The sequence below is a fragment of the Tamandua tetradactyla genome, chromosome 7 (genome assembly GCF_023851605.1).
Source record: "Tamandua tetradactyla isolate mTamTet1 chromosome 7, mTamTet1.pri, whole genome shotgun sequence".
Taxonomy (NCBI): Eukaryota; Metazoa; Chordata; class Mammalia; order Pilosa; family Myrmecophagidae; genus Tamandua; species Tamandua tetradactyla.
The window spans coordinates 92,516,294-92,533,836 of record NC_135333.1 but is presented as its reverse complement, the minus strand read 5'-3'; the positions used below and the strand labels follow the sequence as shown (position 1 = coordinate 92,533,836).

At 34.5% G+C, this 17,543-nt stretch overlaps 1 protein-coding gene across 3 annotated transcripts in view; it reads right to left on the bottom strand.

The window, feature by feature from the left end:
• Positions 1 to 17,543, bottom strand: part of FAR2 (fatty acyl-CoA reductase 2) — a 168,482-nt gene that overhangs the window by 99,973 nt on the left and 50,966 nt on the right. The gene's annotated exons all lie outside the window — the stretch shown is intronic.

The following is a 17,543-nucleotide window of genomic DNA, read 5'->3' as shown; positions in this document are numbered from 1 at the left end:
CCAGATCTCCAGCATGGCAGGTGAGAACACTGCCTGCTGAGCTACCATGGCTTGCCCAACATACATTCATTTTTTATGATATGTTAATAATAATTGTTAATCCCATAGACTTTAAATTCCATAAGGGCAGGAACCCTCTCTGCTTTTGCTTATTGCTTTTTTTTATATTAGCATAGAGCCCAATACTTGGTAGATATTCAATAAAAATTTTGTGGATGGATGGATGAATAGATGGATGAAGGAATAAATAGATATGGTCTTTTTTAAGTTGCTGGCATTTTTACCTCACCAAATAATTTATTCTCATTGCTCAGTGCTACCTTCTTTTTCATTTATTTTCTTTCAATTGAGAGATAAAATTTTCTGCAGGTTCATTATGAATTTAAAGTAAAACTGCCATCTGGATCACTTCTATAATTTACTTCAAAAATCAGATTCTCAAACCTTTTCATATGGATTATTAAAAGATTCCAGATGTCTTCCAGGAATCTCATATTTGTCTTACTTTATGTTTCTATTATTAGAATAGTTAAAAGCAGAGTCCCAGAATATGTCAATTGTCATACAACAGGTGAAATGCAGACTGAAGTTCACTTGCCAAACTCAGTGGGGAAGATGAGTTGTAGAATACAATTTTCATGGGTGAAAATGCTTTTGAAAATAACCATTGCTGACCTAACTACAAACCCATTCCCAAGTTTCTGCACATAAGAAAAAACAAAACAAGACAAAATCTCTTAACATCTCTGTTTTTCTTCTGCCCAAGATAAAGACATTCTGAGTTTCATACCCTGCTGCAGGATGCAAATCAGGGACTCCTGCACTTCAGGGGAGATTCACATCTTCTGCCAGAATATAATGGAACAAAAGTCAATGAATTATTATAAAATGATCAAGTAAGTAGCAAGTTCCCTGATGAAGTTTTTTTGAGAATACAAAACTTAAAAATAATTACTTGTTCAAATTTTAAATCTAAATGTAAGCCTAAGGTAGGGAGTGCCATATTCCAGAAGGAAGAACACCCCAATATTTTAAAATGATAAATCATATTTTTTGGTTTCATTCAAAAGCAAAATATCAAAGTTTGAAATGTATGGCTATTATGATATTTTGCTAAGTAGAAGGTTTATTAGGTTACCAAAGGTAATAGAATAAAAAAAAACCTACTTCTGTAAAGTATGAAAGAATGGAGGTCAACTTTGTTGACTTTTGAAAGTCAACCCATAAAACGTACAGTTTATAGCTGTTATTCTGTTCTTAGTGTTAAATCTGAAACAGGCAAATCTAAACAAATTGCTCTGTTGTTTAAATACAACATAAAAATTCTTAGACTAAACTATTTCTGCAGGCAATAGAAGGCTGCTTTTCAGATGTTTCCTTGGTTGACAGTGAAATCTCTCATTTCACAGTCTTCTAAAAAAAATTGGTTGCTTAATATCAGATAAAACTATCTGAAGACAAGCAGTTGTAATATCCTTGTGTAACAGAAAAATGGCAAAAAAAAGATAATGCAGAAATCCTTGGGGTGAATGCTGTAACTGTGTAGTGTCTCTGCTCAACAGAGAAGCAAATTTTAAAAGAAAAGGGTCCTACTTCTCACTCATAATTTAAAACAGCCCATTCATTTTTCATTGATCCTGAGATCCATGAAAGAAGAAAATACATAATAGTTTTCAACATTGTATCAGGGACAGACCATTATCCATTTATATTTACAAGTTTCTAATATTTTGTTTTACAGATATTTGTTATAATGTGTCTATTTCCTTTAATTTAAATCCCCTTAGCAACTTCCTCTAATAACTTCTTTTGAAATTGCCCATCAAAATGCTTTAAACAAAATGTTTACCTAACTCCCAGGCATCAAAGAGCCAAATTTGTTATAATTACCTCCTAGCACAGTGTGCCCTGCAGAAATCTGGGTGCCTCCACAAGTTGCTCACTCCTTTATAGAGAGGAGTATAAGGAGGTTCTTTTATTTTTTTTTTAATTTTTATTTTAATAAAAGTGACGTTTGCTTTTTTATTAGGATTTTATTTTACAATTTTGTATGAAAAAGTTTGTAAGTTTTCAAAAAAAAATTAAGGTAAGTTCTGTGTTCCTTCAGATATACCATTTTATCCTGCTTTTGTGTGATGCTCCACTAGGTTTTCTCCATCTTCCCAAATGGCCCTATTTTGCTTTGAAAGAACTCCCTAGTTTTATACACCATCACCCACAAAACTGGTTATAGGAATTCAGAAGCTATACACAGAGGCTCCAATTAAAGATAGAATGGAAAAAGTAGGAAAATTATCTATATCCAGAGCTATATCTAACTATCCAAACTCTCTGATAAAATGGGCAGAAAGTTATTTAAGTAATTATCTACTCTACATTATTAAATCAAAATGATTTCGTATAGATATACGAATTTCGTTTTGAAAGCAAATTACCTTCATAAATGCACTTGTGTTTCCAGAATAATTTGGAAAGGAAACTCCTACAGCATAAATGTTTTTCCTTCCCAGAACAAAATTTGCATGACAACTTTTGTTAATAGGCTAATAAACTAGCTGCAGAGTATTTTAGTAGCAAAGATCTTTTCTCAGTACTTTGAGACCTTCTATTAGAAACTAAAAGAGCAGCAGTTTAAACCTGAAGACAATTCTCAGATCCTATGCTATTAAATTAATAAATTAAGCAAGTGTAAGAGGCTTGTCTGTAGATTTTGGAAACAAGCTTTAATTCCCTTTGCTCCTAATTCCTTTACTTTAAGTAAAATTTGCTCATAAGAGGAAACTAATTAGAAAACCAGGATGGTATCTAGCTACACTGTACAGATTTCATTCAGCTAAAGAAATAACAAGGATCATTAACATTTGTTGAGCACTTAATATGGTGCTGACAATGTCCCATGCACCTTGCAATTCCAATGGTAGGAGGAGAAAGATCAGGAAGTTGAACTTTGGAACTCTAAGTCTATTTGTTTCTATTTTAAACCATTAAAATGCCCCTCACTATCTCTCTGGCATAGAGGATGCACGTTTACCTCCACATGTCATTGTACAGTTTGGAAATAAGGAGAGCTGCAATAACTTTTGTAACTGAAGGTGCCTTGAAGTGCCTGAAGGTACAAGTAACATGATATCTGTTGAGCAAAACTGTGGCAGATCCATTCTAGGGAGAATGTGATTGCCTTCATTAAGCTTTGAAGACTGTTTAGCTTGGAGTTCCCTCAGCATTTATTTTCCTGTCTTATTGGGTAGCTAAAAGGTCCTACATGAGCTCTCATCCTTCTTTGAGATACTATCCACTGGAACAGTAATATAGCTTACCCTATAGCCCCTTCATCCAATTTTCCCACTGGAAAAAAATTTTTAGGCTAATCGCTTAGAGCATGTATAAGTTGAGTTGTCCTGTAACTGAAAACTATGATCATCAACAATTGTAATAATAATAACAATATAATACTACTAATAATAATAACAATAGCTGTCACTTCTTATGACTAGGCACGATTAGTACAGATCAGAAAGCTGAGGCTCAAAGAAGTTAAGAAACTTGCTTAAGAGATCTATATTTACAAAGTTAACTAATTGCTTATTAATTAATATTATTTGTATACCCCTTTGCTGTAAAAAAGGACTAAAAATTAAGTATTCATTTGGAAAGTCCTCAATTACTCTATATAATTATACATCTCATACCATTTTACTAACTCTACCTTTTAAATTTAAATACAGAATTACTGTCTTTCAAAAAACACTGTTAAAGTCTAATAAATCACTAATTTGGTATGTATAGGACTTGAACATATCCCATGCAGAAGCCAGTAGGGGTGAAAAAAAACAAAAAACAAGTGAAAAGTTTATGGAAGGAATTCTCTGTTCCAACTTTTCCATGCCTAACAGAAGAGAACAAATACCCTTCTGAGTACTTTGGAGTTGATTATTTAATGAAAAAACATATATAGTGTCAGGCACAGGCTGGAATTTATAACCTGTGCTCCAAGTATGAAAATTAAATTCTTTTTTTAAATGGATTTTTCCAGGCAAATTCAATAAAACGATCAAATGCATTTGAAATATCATATTCTTCCTTGTGGCTCTAAAGTTCTCTTCTACTTTAATCTATGTTTGCATCCCATATGAAAACCCTTAGACTATAAATCTGCACCAGATGTGCCAAAGTGACATTGGGTGATGCACATACCAGGACAGAATTGAATTTCAGAACCTGACAACAACCATCACCATCTCCTCCCCTCCCCACCAAAGAGTTCAGCATTTCCTGTCAGTCATAGTAAAAAGCAATTTTCTTCATTCAAGTGTTTAAATAACTTGCAATGATTATTTGACTTGTACTTCACAATACAAAGTGAACCAAACACTCATTTTTAACCAACGTAGGGCATTGCAGATTTTTTAATTCTCCTTCACAGGAAATTAGTCATTGATTTTTTTTTTAAGATAAATGAGTTCTGCTGAACTATGGTGGATATCACAACCAAGGAAAATTATAAATGAGGTAAAAAAAAGACCAGTCTCGCAGTCCAAGACTCATTCAGCTTGTTAAACTCCACTCCTACTAATGGCTTTAGCAATATCTAAGACTTCATTTACTGCTTTTTTTCCTCTTACCTTTTTGGCTTATTTCTTTAGCTTCACGTTTCTTTAGGATGAGAAGATAGGAGGAATACGAGCTGAGTAGGAAATGGGAAAGAATTAAATGGGAAATGTAAGTTGCAATGCCAGGGGCTTCTTACAGCATCCTACAACCAGCAGCCTTTTATCAGGGAAGTGTTGAGGTCTCAGTTCATGGCAGTATTATACCCCCATGCCTGAAGTCTAGCTCACTCCCGGTTGAAATTGGCAGGCTCTGTGGGCTGGCCGGCCTTCTCATGTACAACCGCAATCACCTTTGAATTGTGAAACTCAGGTAATACCTTTGACTCTTAAAATGTTGCCACCTCAACACTTGGCATGCCAGAATTTGAGAAGTATAACTTGGTTATCTCTTTGGTGATCAGGAAGTGATCATGTACTTGTCTTGTAATCCATTCAGACATTCGTTTATTCAACAACAAAAATTATTGATGACTTGCACTGTACTAAGCACTGCACTAAGTGTTGGAGATGAGGAACTCTGAATGCAAAGAATGCACAAAAAAATACAGACTTTCTTAAATACATGTCCTTCTACTTCTCCTCACTCATTTCCAAGAATTATGCATTTGCTTGGGGAAAGGTTGGGGAAGAGATTTTACACAGTCAGGAATACACGGTGATGAAGGGCAACATCTCCCAAACTAGTTTGTTTAGGTTTCAATCTCAACAATTAAGATGTGTGGCTTTGGACAACCTTTGTAGCTATTGTGGGTTTCCTGTATGTAAAATCGGTATACAGATGGCAGCAGAATGTCCCTAAGGGGTTGTTGTAGGATTAAATGAATTAATTTCTGTAACTGATTTGGGGCAATGTTTAGAAAATTCTAAGCACAACATAAATATTCCAAGTAGTATCAGTAGCCTCTGAGGGTGATAATATTTCCTAGATTTCATTTGGAACAAATTATCACTTGTGTGCAGTTCTGCTAAAAGATTTTGTTCTGATGAAGACAGCTGGTGTCACTCATATATAACAGCATTATGAAAATGATGGAGATAATTTTCAGGGTTATATAGAAACTAGTACAGTATGTCTAGCATTATAAATTGGGACTTAGAAGTGGGTGAATCCAAATTTTGAAATATTATTGAAGCAATGAAATATAACAATGGTTATATGATTAAATCTCTAAAAGGGCAATGGAAAAAAGTTAAAAAAAATTGGAAGCATTTATGATGCTCAGAGACAGATTTTCTTATGATAGTGGGGTAAAAAACAATAGAAAATTTAGCATACTACCCTTGGTATCATCTGTAATTGTTTTTCCCATTTAAAATAGAAGGTTAAAAATTCAAGTTGACCTTAAAGCAAACTCATTTCTAAAATTGGTGATAATAACATGTCACTCTAGGGATACAGTATTCTTCCTGGTCTTAAGAATAAGTGGGGGAGAAAATGGCAATGAGTTAGACCATTTAGCAGGAAATAAAGTGTCCACAATAAGTTGACAAACTGGAAATACAAAAAATAAACCAAATACATTGGAATAAAGTGGTTAAATTTTATCTCAGCTTCAATATGTGTGTAAGAAAAGAAATCAATAAGCAGTTATGATATTTATATTTTTCTAACTAAAAACAGTTCCCTAGTTTTCAAAATATGGCAGCGTTTAGAGACCCTCATTAGGAGATGGTGAGGAGGTTAGAGAGAAGAAATGATGAATGGAGGAAAAATGTACACTTACACTAGTCATCAAAAATGATTTTTTCCCCTTATTTTTGTAAGAAATCACCATTTTCGTGAAGGACGCATTTGTAAACAGTAAAAAGTCTTTGATTTTAAACTCAGGTTACATATTTCTCCATACTGAAGTCAAAGTTATCATTTAAATTAAAATGTAACAAATCATTTATGAGAACAAACTGCTACCTCACTTTGGGATTGCTGCAAATTAAAAATCTTTCCTACATGTGCAAAGAAATTCACCCATAGGATTCTTATAACTTCCAGTTTATGGTAAAGTCTTCCACTTTATTCCCAGAAGAGTTTTGATTCTGCTCTTGATCTAAATGTATATCTGACATCCATTAGCAAGAAAAATCTAATAAAGAAAGGGTCTTCATAGAGAGTAAGGGAGGCCTCTAAAGAAAAACTGCTAAGCCTAAACCCATTAAAAACTAACTTTGAACATCAGGAAAAAAAACCCCTGCATCCTAGCTCCACCTTATCTTCTAGTTGGGACCGTGATGTCCCTGGACGCAATTTCCTCATTTTTAATGTGCAGGGGTGAGAATCTCTAAGTAGTCTTCTAGCTCTAAAACCCTCTTGGTTGTAATGAATAGTAACTACCATAATAAAGATTTGCTCCTAAAATCTATAGACTTCTGGATTTCTAAATGTAGCTTGAATGCTTTTTCTCATCAACTTTTTCAGCCTCAAAAAGGAAAAAAAAATTTCTTTATCTAGATTATAAGAAATACTAAAGCTTTTAGGAAAAAGGAAAACAAATAATGCCATTATATGCCTCTCTGGGGTCTTTTGAAAATGAAAGCTGATATCTGCACCAAGATGTAAGCATTTACAGAATTACTTGTATTTATGCAAATAACCCAACTTCAGTTCTTAAGGATTTAAATTGGTCTAAATTTTAATCGTTCCTTCTCTTTTCCTTTCTTGTTGACTCAGGGTTGCAATATATACATTTTACATTATAATCAGGAAAAGATTTTCTCATATACATGGTATGAGCTAGTTTGCAGATTTCCCATGTACTGTTCTAGGTACTGAGGTACAGCAATGAATTAAACAAAGTCCCTGTTCTTATGGAGCATTCCTTCTATCAAGGTTGTTCTGTTTTAATATTAATAGTTTATAAAATATGAAGAAGAAAATTAATATCACCTACAATCCAGCTACCCTATGCATTTTGCTCTCTTTACGTTCTTTTTTCCTATGTACCTTTTCAGACCATATTCAATAAATAATTTTGTACTTTTCACCTTTCTTTAAAATGTATCATAAACTTTCCTATGAATTATTTGAAATTCTAGATAAAAATCATATTAATTGCTGAATGTATGGAACACTTTAATTTAGTTCTCTTCATTTCACACATATTTATTCTAAGCCCATGTACCAGGTACTGTGGTAGGCACTGGAAATCTCACAGTGAAGAAGACAGCCTGGTCCTTGCCTTCATGGAGATTATATTCAAGTATCCATTTATTATTGGACACTTGGATTACTTCTATTTATGGGCTACTTTATACAAACACTTTTATCCTATAAGACTTTATACTTTAGATTATATCCTTTGGTATACTTCTCAGTGGGTCAAGTATTAAGACATTTTAAGGGTCCTGACAATGTTTTTCAAAAGAGATTGTAGCAAAGTATATTCCCAATGACAGTATATTTTTTAATTTTATGTAACAGTTCTTTAGTGTTTACTATGTGCCTGATATTGTTCTAAGTGCTTTACAGAATTAATTCATTTAATCTTCATATCAACTCTGTGCAGTATATAATAATAGTACCTATTTTTTGCACAGAATTCTAATCTGGAGGCTTGTTTTCTTCAGCACTTTAGAGATGTCATTCCATTATCTCCTTGTTTCTATTATTTGTGAAGAAAAGTCAGCCATTTCTTGTTGTGGTTTTCAGGGATATAATATCTTTCTTATCTTTTAGCTTTTTAAAGCATTTTCTCTTTTCTCTTTGTTTGCAGCAATTTGGTAGGTGTGGTTTTCTTTGACATTAGCTAAGATTTTTTTTTTAATATGTGAGATGATTTTATTAATCAATTTTGTAAAATTCTTGATGATATTTGTTCAGAAGCTTCTTATTCTTTTCCCTCTCTTTTCAGGACTTCAGTTATGTGTATGTTAGACTGCTTGATATTGTCCCACTTGCTTCTCAGTCTCTGTTCAGTATTATCTTTCATTTGCTTCTCTCTGTGCTTCAGTTTGGATAATTTCTATTAATATATCTTTGAGTTCACAGATTCTGTTTTTTTTTCTTCTGTGAACAGTATGCCATTAATTTCCTTCTTAATTTTGGATACTTAATCACTCAGTTCTAGAATATACATTTAATATTATCTCTCTCCCTCTATCTCTCCTTTAAAATACTCCACTTCTTTTCTGAAATCCTGCATCTTTTAATCCATTCAGCATTTCTTTTCCTTTAATTTCTTTAATATATTTGTAATAGTTATTTAAAATAGCTTGCCTGTGGATTCCAATATCTGAGTCTTCTATGGTCTGCTTCTATTGACTTATTTTTCTCTTGACTGTTAGTCACATTTTCCTATCTCATAATTTTTTATTATATGCTAGAATGTTGTATTTAAAAGAAGCAGAAAGACAGGAGTAAATGCAGTTTTCCCCAGAGAAAGCCTGTCCTTTCCTCTATCAGGCAGTTAGGGTGAGAGGTTGGTCACTTCAGCCCAACAAGGAATTGAACTGTGTTGAGGTTAAATTGAAATTTTAGTAGGTACCAGTTTCCCTTTCTGCGTCAGGCCCAAAAATAACATAGTCATTGTTCTCATAGCAGTATCTTCTGTATACAATAAAGGCAATAAGAACTTTCCAGAGTCTAAAAACACAAGACCTCCATTACTCTGTAAACTGGTCATAACAAGATTCCTTAAGGAGTAACAGATAAAGGGGAGGAAGTTATTGGTTGCATAGGAAACATTACAGTATTGGACAAAACTCTTGAAGATATTACAGAAGATACAGCAGACATTGGGGGAAACATTCTGAATAAAGCTGCTGAAAGAGAGCTATTGTAAAGGATTTCATGAAAAACATTACCATAGAGTAACCTGGAGGTAGATAATGTCAGAAGAAAAATGTTTCTAAGTTAATTATCACTTTTTAATGCTATTTTATTGAGATATATTCACATAACATATAATCATCCAAAATATAAAATTGATGGCTCACAGTGTCTTCATATAGCTGTGCACTCATCATTGCAATCAATTTTAGAACATTTTCATTACTCAAAAAAAATAAATAAATAAAAAGAATACCCAACCATACCATACCCCCTTTCCCCTTCTATCATTTATTTATTGTTTTGTCTTTATTTTGTTATTCATCTGCTCATACACTGGATAAATGGGGGGTCATTAACAAGGTTTTCACAACAACATGGTCATATTATAAGAGCCATATAATTATACACTCATCATAAAGAATCAAGGCTACTGCATTGCAATTCAGCTGTTTCAGGTATTGCCTTCTAGCTCTTAACAGAAACTAAAAAGGGATATCTATATAATGCATATGAATAACCTCCAGAATGACCTCTCAACTCTGTTTGAAATCTCTTAGCCACTGAAAGTTTATTTTGTTTCTTTTCCCCCTTTTGGTCAACAAGCCTTTCTCAATCCCATGATGCCAGGGCAAGGGTCATCACTGGGTGTCATGTCTCACATTGCCAAGGAGAATTACACCCCTGGGAGTCACGTCCCTTGTAGGGGGGAGAGTAGTGAGTTTATTTGCTGAGTTGGCTTACAGAGAGAGTGGCCATATCTGAGCAACAAAAGAGTTCCCTGGGGGTAAATCTTAGGCATACTTATAAGTAGCCTTAGCTTTTCCTTTGCAGAAATAAGTTTTATAAGGTCTAGCCCCATAATTCAGGACTTGACTTTTTAAATTGGGAGTCCCTAATGCTTCACAGATATCAAGAATTCCCCAGGTGGGAAAGTTTAATATTTCCACATTTTCCACAGTCCCTCACAGGGACTTTACAAATACTTTTTAAATTTTATGTCAAAATTACTCTGGGATTTATTGGTTAGTACATTACTCTGAACAAAATAACAAGAACTCGTTCCCTATTCAAGGTTCCATGTAATTATATTGTTTGAATAAACTGACCATACAGGTTAAATAAGCTAGTATGTGACAGAAAATATAAATTTTGTATCAAATAAATATCTCTTCCTTTGAACTGACACATAATTTGAAGCTTTGAAACAGAGTCAATATCATCCTTTACCCTGTATTCTGATTTACCTTAGTCACAACCAGATCAGCTTCATTCATATTTTTATCAGTTCTCTTTTTCAGCTTCTTTACTCCATGGGGTAAGGCTGACTTTCAGAGCTGCAGAATTCTAATTCTGAGTTTAGGTGTCATTCATATACCCAAAGTTCCAGCGTATTATAACAACAGATAAAGAGCTCAGATATCCAAATTCCAGGGTATTATACACAACAGGTTATACACAAAGAGCTCAGAATCTCAAAATTTAGAAATAACAGTTAAAACTCAGGAATAGATGTGACTGCTGTAAGAGATTACAATCTAGTAACTTTTACAGTAAACCTTATTGAATATTCTGTACTCCTTAATCATCGATAGCCCAGTCTCCATCCATGTTCTATTGCCTGATAACCTCTGCTCTTGAATTCAATTCTCAGAGTTTGCACATACATTATAGTTAGTCCATATTAATGAGACCTTACATTATTTCTCTTTTCGTTTCTGGCTATTTCAATTTTTATATTTTACATTTTTATATTTCATCAATATTATGTCTTCAAGATTCATTCACCTAGTTGCCTGCCGTACAACTTCCTTCCTTCTTACAACTGCTCGGTATTCCATTCTACATCTACAGCACAATTTTCTCTTCTGTTCATCAATCAATGTACCCTTAGGGCACCTTTATCCATTGCAAATTGTGAATATTGCCAGCATAAACACCAGTGTGCAAATGTCCATTCATGTCCATGCTTTCAGTTCTTCCAAGCATATAGCCAATAACAGGGTTGCAGGATCATATGTCAACCCTCTACTTAGCCTCCTGTGGAACCACCACACTGCCCTCCAGAGGGGCTGTACCATTCTACTTTTCTATCAACAGTGCGTAGGTACATCTCTCTCCACATTTTCTCTAGCACTTGATCTTTCCATTTGTTTTTTAAACAGTTTTATTCACATACCATGCAATCAATCCTAAGTAAACATTCAATAGCTCCCAATATAATCACATAGTTATGCATTCATCATCACAATCTATTTGAGAACATTTCCATTTCTTCCACAAAGAAAGAAGGGTGAAAAATGAATGATAAAAAAAAAAATGAAAAGGAGAAACAACAACCTGCCTCAAAGAATCCCATACCATGCCTTATATCCCCCACTCATTGACACAGCTTTGGTATATTACTTTTGTTACAAGTAATGGAAACATATTACAATGTTACTGTTAACTCTAGACCCTGGTTTGCATTGAGTGTATTTTTTCCATATATCCATCCCATTTTCAACACCTTGGAATGCTGATATTCATTTGTTCTCCCTCATGTAAAAACTTTCTTATATTTATACCTCTAATCACCATCATTATCCACTCTAGGTTTTGCTTAATTATACAGTCCCAGTTTTTATCCTCTATATTTTCTGGTGTCATACAGGTCCCTAGCCTTCCTCATTCAACCACATTCACACTCAGTTTTGTTCAGTGTTCTTACAATATTGTGTTCTTTTTTTTTTTTTTTTACCCTTATTGATATTCTTCATTTCTACACTCTTCTCCAGACTTCTCTCTCTTGTCTTTTCCTATCTGCCTGTAGTGTTCCCTTTTCTTGTAGAGCTGGTCTCTTGTTCACAGCCTCTCTCAGTGTCTGTTAATTTGAAAATATTTTAAACTCTCTGTATCTTTGGATGACAGTTTTGCTGGATATAGAATACTTGGTTGTAAATTTTCTCTTTCGACGTCTTAAATATGTCATACCGCTGCCTCCTTGTGACCATGGTTTCTGCTGAGAAGTACACAGATAGTCTTACTGAGCTTCCCTTGTATGTAGTAGATCACTTTCTTCTTGATGCTTTTAGAATTTTTTCTCTAAAAATTCTAACAATCTGATTAATTGCATTTAACAATCTGATTAATGTCTTGAAGTTGGCCTATTCAGATCTATTCTGTTTGGGGTATGCTGCTCTTCTTGGTTTTGTAGTTTTATGTCTTTCATAACAGTTAGGATATTTTCAGTGATTATTTCCTGAAAATGCCCATTATTGGTTCTGCCCCTTTTCCCTTCTCTTCTCCTTCTGGGACACTAACACATATATTTGTGTGCTTCATGTTGTCATTCAATTCCCAGAGATTATGCCCATATTTTTTCATTCTTTTCCCTATCTCTTCTTTTGTGTGTGGATTTCAGATGTCTTGTCCTCTAGTTCACTAATCCTTTTTTCTACCAATTCAAATCTGCTGTTGCATGTCTCCATTGTGTTTTTCGTCTCTTCTCTTGTGCCTTTCATTTACATAAGTACTGCCATTGTTTCTTACAAGCTTTCAAGTTTTTCTTTATGGTCACCCAGTGTCTTCTTTACAACCTTCATCTCTTTTGCCACATCTTTCTTCACCTTATTGATTTTATTTGCAAGATTTGTTTGAATATCTTTAATTAAATGTTTCAACTCCTATATCTCATTTGAAGCATTAATTTGTTCCTTTGACTGGGTCATATTCTCTTTCTTTCTAGTATGACTCATGATTTTTTGTTGGTATATAGGCATCTAATTCCCTTCATTAGTTTATTCTGCAGGTCATTTTCTTTCTTTAACCTAGGGTTTACTTATTGGTCTATCTGCTCCTTGGCACTCAGTTCAACTTTTTAGACCTCAAGCTTAGCTTCTGTTGAACTGACCAGATTTTTTCAGCTCTTTTTTTTTTTCTGGATCTTGCTCTGTCAGATAGAATCTACCCCAATCAGATTTTCCCAGGCCCAAGACCCAGGAAGGCTGCTATGCTTTCTTGTGAGGCCCTTGAATCTGAGTTTTTTTCTATCCTGTCCTATAGGTGGTATTTTCAGCCTGAAGCTACTATGGTATAAAGTGATGCAGTGCCTTTAATTCTCTGCCAGGGGCTTGAGTGAGACAGAGGCTGAGGGAGAAGGTAGGCTTAAGCTATTTCTGTTTTCTAGTCCCTCGGATCTGAATTCTCTGAATGAGAGCCACCTCTTGTGCTTGGCCCTATCTGCCCCAAACCCCTTTTCTTGGGGAAGATATACCTAAAGGGTGTATCTCCTTCACTTAACTAGTTACTTTATCTCTCAGATATACCTTAACTCTGCCCTGGGCTGGGTCAGTGCTGAAACCTGAGAATGCCTGCAGCTTAATTTGATGGGCAGCTAAAAAGTTAAAAAAAAAAAAAAAAGAAAGAAAGAAAGAAAAGAAACAGAAAAAAATTCTTTTCAAAGCTGAACTGAGACCACCAGTTTTGCCAATCAAGAGCCAGAGTTGGTACCCAGCTCTATATGCCCCTTCCTTGGAACATAGACCTTTTCCAGTGTTTTGGGCTCACACAACTCCAAAAACCTCTTTTTATCTCAGCCCTTCTTCCTCTCTGGCCAGGAGACACCCCCAGGTTCCTTTCATGCTTGCTGTATGTTCCTGTGCTTAGAGCTTGAATCTGCTTTCCAAATTTGTTCATTAATTCCACAATTGGAGCTTGGTTGGGCTACCTTCCCTTGCTCTTGTAGAGACTGCTTCTTTTACCTAGGGAAAGTAACTTCAGAACAGCCTACCATTGAGGGAGTGGTGCCAACCTCCACAACTTGGGAGACTTAAAGTTCCATGCTGTGATCTCAGCCCTTCCACCCATTCCAGATTAGTGTATACGAGCATCCAATCATACAAGTCCCCCAACTGTTGTTGCAGACAATTCCTGTCTACTTAGTAGTTGTCCTAGAGGAGAAACTAAATCCCAGACCTCCCTATGTCACCATCATGCCCCTTTGAAGCTCCAGTTATCTCCTAATACTCTGAGAATTCCAAAAATCCTGCCAGGAGAATTCAGACCATAGCCAAAGATCTGAGTAAAATTTTGCTTAATCAGTTCCAGAGAATTCATTTTGTGATGATAAATTTACCTGAGCCTACAGGACAAATTGGGAAGCCACAACTCAGATTAGAGAGTTAAGGTAGATTTCACTTGACTATTGGGATAGACTAGGGTTAGCTCAAGGAAGAGCAAGAAGGATTAACAGGGCCACAGTTGTACAATTAAAGATCTTCTCTGAGCTCAAACTCAGCATAAGTAGGAGAATCATTTTTATACTCTTGTAATTTGTTCACTTCACATCGTCATTGCATGTAATGATAAATTTTCTTGATTTATAAATTGATATATAAATTTTATTTCATTGTAAGTATAATATAAGTGTGTTAGGGCTTATTGACAGTGTAATCAAGGTAAGGTTTGTGGTTTGTATTATAAAAAGTTAATAATTATATCAAAGTAAGTTTGAGGATTTTATGGATCTACTATAAGCAAGCTCCAAATTAAGACAGCGAGTTTACTTAAAATTACACATCAACAACTGATTATACCTTTCCTAACATCTAAATAACTGTTTCTAAGAGAGCTGAAGTTTTATTTTCTTTGGTAGATACTTTTCATTTATCTGGTCAGTTTCTGTAACAAAAATAATGTATAAATTAAACAAGTCTGTGTCAGTGGAATCTTACCTAAAGTGGCATACCATATAAAGCCTCAATATATCTTAATCTTACTTGAACATTTTCTTACAAAAATTGTCTACATTTTAAATTTTCTTTTCTCTTTCTTTGCTTCTAACTCTTTACTGGACACACTATAGGACAAGGTATATAGTCTGTTATTTTAAACTTTAACACAGATTCTTGTGTCATTGTCTTCATATTTAAGTTGGAAATATTTTCCCATTTTCATTAATCAAATAAAATTCAAACTAATCATATTTCACATGATTATACTCTAGCCTTCTGATCACCTTTCTGATCCTTGAACACTGTAAGCCCACTTCTGCTTGAGAGCTTTTCTGCTTGCTCTTCTCCAAAGGCAATACTCTACCACCAGATCTTTACATGACTGGTTCTTTTGTTACATTTTAGACTCAGCTCAGAGTTTCAGCTTGTTAGTACAACCCCCTGATAAAACTCCCGAATCTGCCCATTCATCTTCAGTTAAATCACCTATTTTTATCTTCTTTATCATTTTTGTTTATTTGATTTAGAGTAACTCTTCTCGTATAACTCAAGCTCTATGAGAAGAAGAATATCATCTGCCTCATTACTCATTGTTTCCCCAGCAGGTAGGACATTGCCTGGCACATAGTAGGCATAAAAAATGAATGATTTTTTTTTTCTCTGCATATGGAATGTGTAATATAGTTCTAAGTAGACTTGGTTTACGTACCTTAAGCTGGTTAGAAAACTACTGCATCAACATTTATCAACAAGTGCAGCCTTAAACACAACTTGATGCATGAAATCATTAAGCAAAATTGGAAGACCAATATTTTAGTCAGTACTATTGCAATAATTTATCCAGATTTATAGCTTCTTGAAAAGACATGGCAGTAGAAATACGGTCAAATGCGCACTGGCATTTGTGATGGTAATATAAGAGGAACTTCACATTATATTTATTATTAATCCAAGGTTCTCAGATGTTTTCTTAGATAAATTATTGTCTCAAATCAGACTTCCTATTAGCTATGCACAGAGTTTGCCCCCTTGGGGTTCTTTGAGTGGAAATCCAGTTGAAGGGAAGTTTATTAAAAGAAAATTGAAGCATGTGGGCGATGGGGATATTTGGAGCACAAGTTGCATGAAAGGCAGTAAAGGGCACGGTGTAGAAAGAACAGGTTGGGTATTGATTATTTGTTCTTGATTTCATTGTGGTGATTTATGGCAGGGGAAGTTATGATTCACTGTTCGTATTTGTACTCATTTTGAATTTCTATAATATTTTGTTGCCCCTATAATTTCTGAAGTTTGCTACTACAGTGAATTTGAGTGAGTTTTGCCTATTCTTTTATTATATCACTCCAGCAACAGGTCTCTTATGAAAGAACTACTCACCTTATGCTTGTGTGCTGCTACAACAAAAAATATGCCAAGGGGTCTGAAATTTGTCAAGTTGTAGCATGAGGCACCAAAGGCTTTTAAGCAGGAGAGTTACAAAATAGAGATGTTTTAGAGATAAATTTGACGGGAGATTAATTGAACATAGGAAGAGTTTGGAGACCAATCAGAATAATATGTATTATTTAGGCAAGAGACAACAAAAACCTGAACTGTGACTATGTCAATGGGATGAAGAAAAAGAGATAAATGAAAAAGATACCTCAAAGGAAAAATGATGATATTTATTTAGTCCTTATTTTGTGCCAGTCCCTCTGCTAAGTATTTTACACATATTATCTTGATTAGTCCATATAATAACCCCAGGATGTTAAGAAATGTACCCGAAGTCATCTAGTTATTAATGGCAAGGGTGAAGCCAAACCAAAGGTTGGGTCCTACAAAGACTATCCTTATCCATTAGATGATAACAATCTGATGTAATTGATGAGGAAGAAGGAATAATTTAAAGGAATCTGAAGTGATAGAAATTAGTAATATGGGGGGAAATACCAAGTCTGCAATATTGGTTTGGTATGCAGGTAGCGAACTTGAGGAGATGGTAGAAACTTAAGTCGTGGAATCTGGAAAGAGACCAGAGCTGGACACAAATTTGGGGTCATCCTTATATGGAATAGAATATAAATGGATAACTTTGCAAAGGAATAGTGACAAAAGATATAAGAGAAGGATATTAAAGTAGCATCCTGAGTAACCCTACATATGGAACATGAAGAATGGGACAGGAAAAAGAGCAGTTAGAGAAGTAAAGGGAAAAACAATAGTTGGTGTCACAATCAGGAAGTGGAATAACAAGGATAGCTAGTGATCATTGTGAAGTGTAATACGTCAGCAAGAGTAAAGACCAGAAAAGGACCCCAGATTAAGAATTTTTTTTTCCAAAGAGAACTCATTTGTTTTTAGGGCAGAAGTAGAGGTCAGATATCTAAGTATCTGCCTTATTTTGTTTCAAGCCAGATTCATATAGTTTTATTGGTAGTATCTTAGTAAGTACTTATTCTCAATAAATGCAGTAAA